Below are 8395 nucleotides of genomic sequence, written 5' to 3' on the forward strand. Positions count from 1 at the left end.
CTCCACTGCCCACACCATCCCTGCGCAGAAGGCTTCCGCGCAGGGAGAGTAGGTGGCGACTAGGCATCAAAGAGCTTCTTTGCTGGAAGAAATTCAAGAAACGCCCACTGACAGATTCTGCCAGCGATTGAGACAGCCACGGGTGAGTGGCTGTCCGGACAGAAAGGGTTCACCCAGGTAACCTAGCCAGGTGTGGCGTCGATTTACGCACGAGCAACCCCTAGAACCATTACACATACAATGGGCACCACCAGTGAAAAGGCCCTGCTCCATGTAGCTCCTGCCCTGTCATTTGATAGGGTGCCAACTTGCCCTCCTTCTTGACATGGAATGCTCTCTATTGGAGTCTCCAGGTCCAGTACAAAGACCATAAGAAGGGAGAGCAGGGACTTTGATGTTCCCAACAGCTGTTAATCAAGCAAGCAAGCCAAGTACACAGGTCACCTTTGTCACAGTCAGGATGCCTATGGCCTGGCCAGGCCTGCACCCAATCTTGTTTTTGTACAATCTTGTTTGTCCTCAGTAACCAAAATTATATTATCAACTTACACAAGCAGAAAAGTTGTTTTCCTTCATTTGCAAGGAATCGTACAAAACAAAGTGGTACTAATAAAGAAAAGTTCCAGGGTGGCAACAGAAAGCAAACTAAAAATGCTTTTGCAGTTCATCAAAACTATCCAGCAATATCAAGTTATAGGAAAACTGGTGCTATTAACGGTAATCCTTCTAGTTGGTTACCGTATTTTTTGCTCTATAAGACGCACCAGACCACAAGACGCACCTAATTTTTGGAGGAGGAAAACAAGAAAAAAATATTCTGAATCTCAGAAGCCAGAACAGCAAGAGGGATCGCTGCGCAGTGAAAGCAGCAATCCCTCTTACTGTTCTGGCTTCTGGGATAGCTACGCAGCCTGCATTCGCTCCATAAGACGCAAACACTTCCCCCCTTACTTTTTAGGAGGGAAAAAGTGAGTCTTATAGAGCAAAAAATATGGTAATTGGTTCGGCAACTTCCATGTACATGAAGTGTGATGCTAATTATTTTCCCCTAGAGTTAAATGATAACTCATCAGAGGTAGCTACAGTTGCAAATGGCAACAAAATATCTGTGAAAGGAAGAGGAGCAGGTTTGCTCAAGTGTGTTGCAGGTAGAAATACTGTTTGTAAAGAAGTGAGAGCAGTAGTTTACTTGCTCGAATTAACAAATAAGAAAGTTTTGACAATTTGAATTCTAGATTAAAATTGATTACTTAATTGAGGAGATTGTAACAAAACCACTGGGGCCTAATTTGAATAGTAGAGTGCCTGGTATCTGGTGGGCAATCTCATCCTTTATTTCCACACCGCGGCTGCATACCAAAGCACTTGTCAGGAGAGCTATGAGATTCAGGTGAGGGTCAGATGCCTTGTCAATCCCAGCAGGTATATAACAGGAAGACCCGGCCTGCCCAAGCCTGGCCAAACTCTACGGCAAGGTTGGGAAGTAAGGCTTGTGGTTTATGGATTGCCCTTTTGAAAACACCCCTAAACTAGGGTTGCCATATTCCCAAAAGTGAAAAATTGGACAAAGTTGTTGAGCACACCCCCCCATTATGTTTTTGAGCTTTTTTGGATTATTTAAGCATTTTTAAAGAAAACTCACCCTGCTTGCCATATGTCCGGGTTTTCATGGACATTTTGCAGATTCAGCAAAAAAACCAACCAGATGCCATTTTGACAGCCAGATTCCTGGACATGTCAGGGAAAACCCGGACGTATGGCAGCCCTACCTAAACACAACAGTGATGAACAATAGCATTTATTGTGTCACTGCTGTTTCAGTCCAAATTTCTCCACAAAGTTCTTCATAGGAACATTTCAACAGCAGGCATAGTGTGATCTTCTTTAACTCCTTTTAAAAAAACCCATAAAATTAATTAGAATTTACCTCAGAGTTTGCTAAAATTGGAATTCAGATTATACCTGTTAGTTGTCATTGGTCTAAATCAGGGCTTCTTTTCAGCCAGAACTCACCAGAACTCAATTCTGGCACCTCTCAGCTGGATGCCATTGCTGTTATAGGAGAACAAGGGAGGTGTTCATGGTGAGTTCTGGCACCTCTTTTTCTATAAAAATAGCAATGATCTAAATAATTCTCAGATTCACTAAGGTTTTTGTGAATTCAACACACACCCTGCCTGAAAGAATCAGGGTGGGGTTTTTTGTTACCTCACTTCAACAACTACTAAGCATTTTGTGATCTCTGTTGCTTATGATGTTTTAATCTTTTGTGCCAAACAATCTATATTCTCAGTTTCACACTGAATTGTCTCCTGTAATCTCAACAAATCCCATGATAATTTGTGTGTTTGTGTGCCAAGGTCAAACAACTATGCACAAAAATGACTCATTATTCTTGTGAATTTATGTGTGTAAATGTAACATACTTCTTTCAATATACGTTTCATTGAACTCAATGAGACTTACTTCTGAGTAAACATTTTTAGCATCAGGATGCCTGAGTACCAATCCCCTGATGCCATGTGGCATTATATTAAATATGCTTGTGTGAAAACGACTAAGGTTTTATGCAGTTTTAATGCTACATATTCCGTTAAAATAGGTTACCTCAAAGAAATAGACAAACTACGGAAACCCATAAAGAATTGGTCAACTTTTGATTCTACAATGGGATTTTGATGCAAATTTGTTACTCAAAGCTTAGGGGTGGGTAGTGACAGAATTTCTGCTATCAGATATCACATCTCATATCTGGAAACCAATGTTTCATCAACTGGGTCATTTTTTATTTTGAGGCACACACACACACACACACTTAACTGGCAACATCACCAATTATAAGAATGAAAATAATTACATCAATTCTAACTCCCACAATCACCTCAGATGTTAAGCAATGTGCAATTCCCTTTTCCTGTCTTAACTGAAAAGAAGCAGCAATAATTAGTGCATGTGATCAAATTCTGCGGTGCAGAAGATGAAATCACTTTATTTACATTTAAGACAGTCATCTTGAGAATTAGGAGGTGGGGAGAGAGAAAAAAATCAGGAAGACGTGTTGAACAGGCCCGTGGAAAATACTCGCTTAAATATGGAGCCACCATTTGGTACGAGTAATTATGAATAGCCAACTTGATTATTGGTTTTTTAAAAAAACTGCTTTAGACTCATAACACACTCCGTTCTATTGGCATGCTATGAGCCAGTTTGGATGTTACAACATATGACAGTGATATTCAAACATTGCAGTAGACGTAGGCAATAGAAGTGTGAGTTGCTCATATTCCTGTAAGTGCCCCCTTCTCTCAGGCTCTGAGATTTAAGGAGGAACAAAAGAAAGCTCTCGTTTCTCAGTTCCCATCTTGTACTACTTCATTTCCAGACATAGTCCTCAAGAATAACATGGTTGGCAAGGGATGCAGATTTAGAGAAATGAAATGTCTTCTGCTGAGAATACAGAGATCAGGCAAAGTTTAACTATGACTAGGGATCAAATTTATCAGGATGCTTTGAGCAAATGGTCCATGAGTCAACCTAGGAGCAGAGGTCCAGAGATGGGCACCATATGAGAGTGGCTATACTTGGAACTCAAGCCAGACTTATTTCCACTAGGGTTTATTCATGTACAACCAAGCACAAGATTTCAATCCTTTGCAGCCAGCCTCACTCCCTCACTGAGAAAGGGAAAATAAGATGTCATTGTGACCTGCCTCTCCCCCCTACAATCTACTTTGAGAGCAGCTGCTGCCAGAAGAAATTATAAACTGACTTTTTGTTGTTGTTGCAAAGATAGTCACAACTACTAAAGGATGGGTGGGTGGGAAAGCAGAGCGGAAAAGAGCAGGCTCCAGTGGCCTCAAGGGTAGGGATGGCACCAGTTCTACGGAGATACAGTGATACCTCTGGTTACAAACTTAATTCATTCTGGAGGTCCGTTCTTAACCTGAGGTACCACTTTAGCTAATGGGGCCTCCCGCTGCCGCACAATTTCTGTTCTCATCCTGAGGTAAAGTTCTTACCCGAGGTACTTCTTCCGTGTTAGCGGAGTCTGTACCCTGAAGTGTTTGTAACCTGAGGTGTTTGTAACCTGAGGTACCACTGTAAATGAGAACAGGCCTCATTGATCAGAATGGGATGTGAATTAAAGGATAAAGCTTTAGATTACTATTTCACCACACAGGCACGAGACTGAGGCAGGATAATTTATCAGTCAAAGCACTGGATGAGGGCCTTTCGCCCTTTTATAGCAACGATATATCATATCCTGAGACTCTGTCTATGTGCTGATTTTTATAAGTATCATTATGAATAATAATAAAAATTGTATACCGCCGTTCATCTGCAGATATCTGGGCTGTTCACAACATAAAGATACAATATAAAAAGCACAAAATTTAGATAGCAATGAACAATAAATATTCTCTGGGTAGCTTATAAACAAGAAACTATTTTTAAAAAATGATACAGTATGTAGTATTTAAAATAAATGACAAGCGTTTTTAAAAATTGCCAATTTCCCCCTCTTTACTAGCATAAATGGTTTAAAAGATTAAACTATGCTACACCGTAGACACCCAAGGTTAGCTTAAAGTGCAATTAAAAAGCTGGGTAAATACATGGGTGATCTTCACCCTTGTAATCTTCTCACTGGAAATTGTTTCTTGTTTTGCTACCACTCCTATGAAGTTTTGCTGATTGGTGTTTTACTTTTGTACAATGACGTCTATTTAAATCCGTCCACAAACCACATTGGAAACATAGGCTAAGCTAAATAAATAAATAAGTATTGTCTCAATTTATGTGAAAACTGTTAGGCTGACCCAGTGCCTCTTGAAACATATGCCTGAGCCTCATGTTATGATGCTAGCCTATAACAAGCTGTGATGGGAACGCCAGCACTCTCCTGCATTCCCAGGTTTCTGATTGGATGTGGATGTGTGGCAAAATTGTCCTTGCCACGTTGCAGCATATGATAAACTACTGGTTCATCACATAGTTGTTGCGTGCATGCTATTACAACTCGGTGTATGGTTGTCTGTACTCACTCTCTGGGCCTTAGGACCATGCAATTTTATGTGTGAATACTGTGGTACCTCGGGTTAAGTACTTAATTCGTTCCGGAGGTCCGTACTTAACCTGAAACTGTTCTCAACCTGAAGCACCACTTTAGCTAATGGGGCCTCCTGCTGCCGCCGCACCACCGGAGCACGATTTCTGTTCTCATCCTGAAGCAAAGTTCTTAACCTGAAGCACTATTTCTGGGTTAGCAGAGTCTGTAACCTGAAGTGTATGTAACCTGAAGCGTATGTAACCCGAGGTACCACTGTACTGTCTTTCCAGGCTGATTGGTCACCCTTCTTATAGTCTCCAGTCCACAGCAAGGCTTGCCCTCCTCACCATCGATTAATATATATGCCAAACGTCACGCCACTACCTTTGAACGAAGACGTAAAGAGCCATCCTGAAAATATGGTAGGCCCATGCCCTGAGCTGATCATCTGGATATCTTAAGTATCCTAGCAGTAATAATTCACACTCAGGATAAGAATCTGACAGAGAGCAGACATAACTAATTAGCGATGGGCTCCCATTACTGATCCATGCTGCTTATGACACATTTTCTTACTCTTGCCCTTGGCTAAAAAAGAAACCAAGACATTTTGTAGACTAAAGGCTGCTCGTAGACACAGACGTCAATACAGACATGTAGGCCACAGTTTCCAAGCCTGTGCTCCAGAGTAGGGACACCTCAAAAAGTCAACTACAGAGATGTCTGGAATTAAGCAGCTGGACAAAATGAAACAGTAAACTTTGGTACAAAAGGATAAAGGACCACAAAGCGCAATCCGCTTCATAATACAGGCAGGCTAAAAAGGCAAATAGCTCAAGAGAAAACTGACATTCCTTGGGCTTCTTTTTTCCATGCTTCACAAGATATGAAGATCCATGACAAGCAAACTGTGCTAAGGTGTCAGTACAAGCAAAACCAGAAATATTTAAATCCATATTGGCAACAACATGAAGTATAAAACTGTCTGTCACCTCCCATTATTTAGTGCAGTCAGGAAATATCTGTAGGTGATCCCTACTCGAAGCTGTCAGATGTTGTACAAAAACGAAGTTAATTAATCCTCACAGCCTTATGTTATTTAATAATTATCCATAAAGGCTACTCTTCAAGTAATCTCACTCTAGGCCATCATTTGGGAAACTCCTGTTGCTTGGCCAGGACAGCCCCCTACTCTGGCAACACCCTGTAATACACCTTTTATTCCAAAGCTAATGTGAAGAAAACAATCATTTCTATATCACAGCCTTCCAGGAGAACAAAACAAACAAACAAAAAAATAAGACACAATTCTATTTAATTTACAAGCCCACAAATTCAACACCCACAGGTAAAATTGATCTGATTTTGTCAGCTACATGGCCCAGCCTATGCTTTTGGATTCAAAGCTGTGTTACTTAGTTACAACAAATAATTATTAATATTGTCAAAGGAAGTGCATCAATGGATATCAACTTAGAGGGCATAACTGTTAAAATATTTGTGATGGCTTGCTTTTTAATGGAACTTGCCAGGCAACTGGGGTGGGGGAAGAGTTCATATTATGGCCTGAAACGGGGCCTTCTCTCTTCATCTGAATACCCTATTCCTCCCCTCAAAAAACATATCTAACACTGTTAAATATATAGATATGATGCATATTATTGCAACATCCAGACATATTAGGACATGGGATTCATATTCTGAAAGCTACATGTCTGAAAATAGTATACAAGAGATAAATACTATATATACATTTCCTTCCTGTGACACATGGATGTATGAGCTCCATAGCCATACTAAAACTGATCAGAATGAAATGAAATAAAATACTAACCCCCAGTAGTTCATTTTCTTCCCCCTTAGGAGCAACATGACCTCCACCATAGATCTAATGCACTCCCTGGGTTCATTTATTGAATTAAATCCACATTTTACCAGTTGATCCCATCCACAGGGATGAGGGGGGGGGGATGTAATATTTACAGTACAGGCCACTGTAAGGTTTCACAGCACAGTTGTATGCATGTCTACTCAGGCGTAAGCCCTTGGGAAGTCAATTGGGCTTACTCTCAAGTAAAGCATGTATCAGACTGCAGCCTTAAGAAGGTAGAAGGGGGAAAGGACACACACACACACACACACACACACACGATCACAACTACACAACAGCTCAGCATCACAACTGGGCAATTCAAAATGGCTTTAAATTCTCCCCGGTTTCCCTTTTGATTTATCTGTAAAACAACCGGAGGCTAAAATCGGATCCAGTGTTTTCTGTGAAGATGTCAGGTTGCTAGGAGCCCAGCGCCTAGCCTGAGCAAACGGCTTGCCAGCTTACCTGATGAAAAGGGAGTGACACAAATCACAGCACAGCATCCAGCCAGCAGGACCGTGCAAAACGCTTCTTTATTGTAATGATCCAGGTCTCTGACCATAACGCTTTGGACGTATGGATGCATAGATGTGTTCACTGTGATTTCTGCATGCTCAGTGGAGAAAAAAAAAGGAAAACACAGAGACCTTTCCAGAATCCTCTTTGCTTCTGCCTCCGCTTCCTGTTCTCAGCCTCACTCTATGGTACCCAACATATATCAGAAAACAGCTCATTAGGAGGTGGGGAGGAGGAAAGCGGGGGGAGAGGAGGAGAGACAGAAAAGAGAAGGGGGGGGGGAGGCAGCACCTAACGTGGCAGCTCCACCTACTGGCACAGAGAATGAATAAATGAGAAGTACCGGTTTTTAAAAGCTAGCCTTGAATCAACAGCTTTGTATCTGTGTTCCTCCTGGCAATGCGCACACGCACACAGAGCCAGGTTGACTGAAAAGAGAAGACGGCAACAGATACTGCAGAATATCTTTCATTTGAAATATTCTGGCTGCCAAAGCTCTCAGCACAATCCTTTTTTCTTTTTCTTTTTGCCATGCACACATGACATGGCCTTTGCTACAGGAACATGCAAGAAAGTAGGCCAAATATTTCTGAGCTTCCTCACCAGGTGTGGTCCTTCCGTTTGAGGTTGCCTTTCCATCACCCACGTATTATGGACTACTCTACTGCCTAATCATTTTCTTTTAAAAAAAATATAATTATGCCACAAAGAGGCGACTTGTTCGTTATTTGCTTATTCTGATAACGTGCTCCTTTCCCACTTGCTCTGTTGGTATTATCCCCTTCTCTCTCTCTCTCATCCCTCCCCACTCCTTCCATTATTTACTTTTCCCTGTATTGCACAATTTGTTAGCATTCCTTTCCTGTCCTGGGGAATTCTTCTCTTAGTGCGTCCTTAAGTTCTTCATCCTGACATCTCGCTTCCCTCACTCAAGTCTCCCTCTTGTCATAGCAGTA

General features: G+C 41.5%; 1 protein-coding gene across 1 annotated transcript in view; it reads right to left on the minus strand.

Moving 5' to 3' along the window:
• The window catches only part of LOC128423431 (sodium channel protein type 2 subunit alpha-like), a 76956-nt gene extending 69272 nt beyond the window's left edge, over positions 1 to 7684 (minus strand). The window contains exon 1 of the mRNA XM_053408562.1: positions 7389 to 7684. The gene's annotated coding sequence lies outside the window, so the exon portion shown is untranslated. The remainder of the gene's footprint in view (positions 1 to 7388) is intronic.
• Positions 7685 to 8395: the final 711 nt, after the last annotated feature.

This window comes from Podarcis raffonei, chromosome 1 (assembly GCF_027172205.1).
Source record: "Podarcis raffonei isolate rPodRaf1 chromosome 1, rPodRaf1.pri, whole genome shotgun sequence".
NCBI lineage: Eukaryota > Metazoa > Chordata > Lepidosauria > Squamata > Lacertidae > Podarcis > Podarcis raffonei.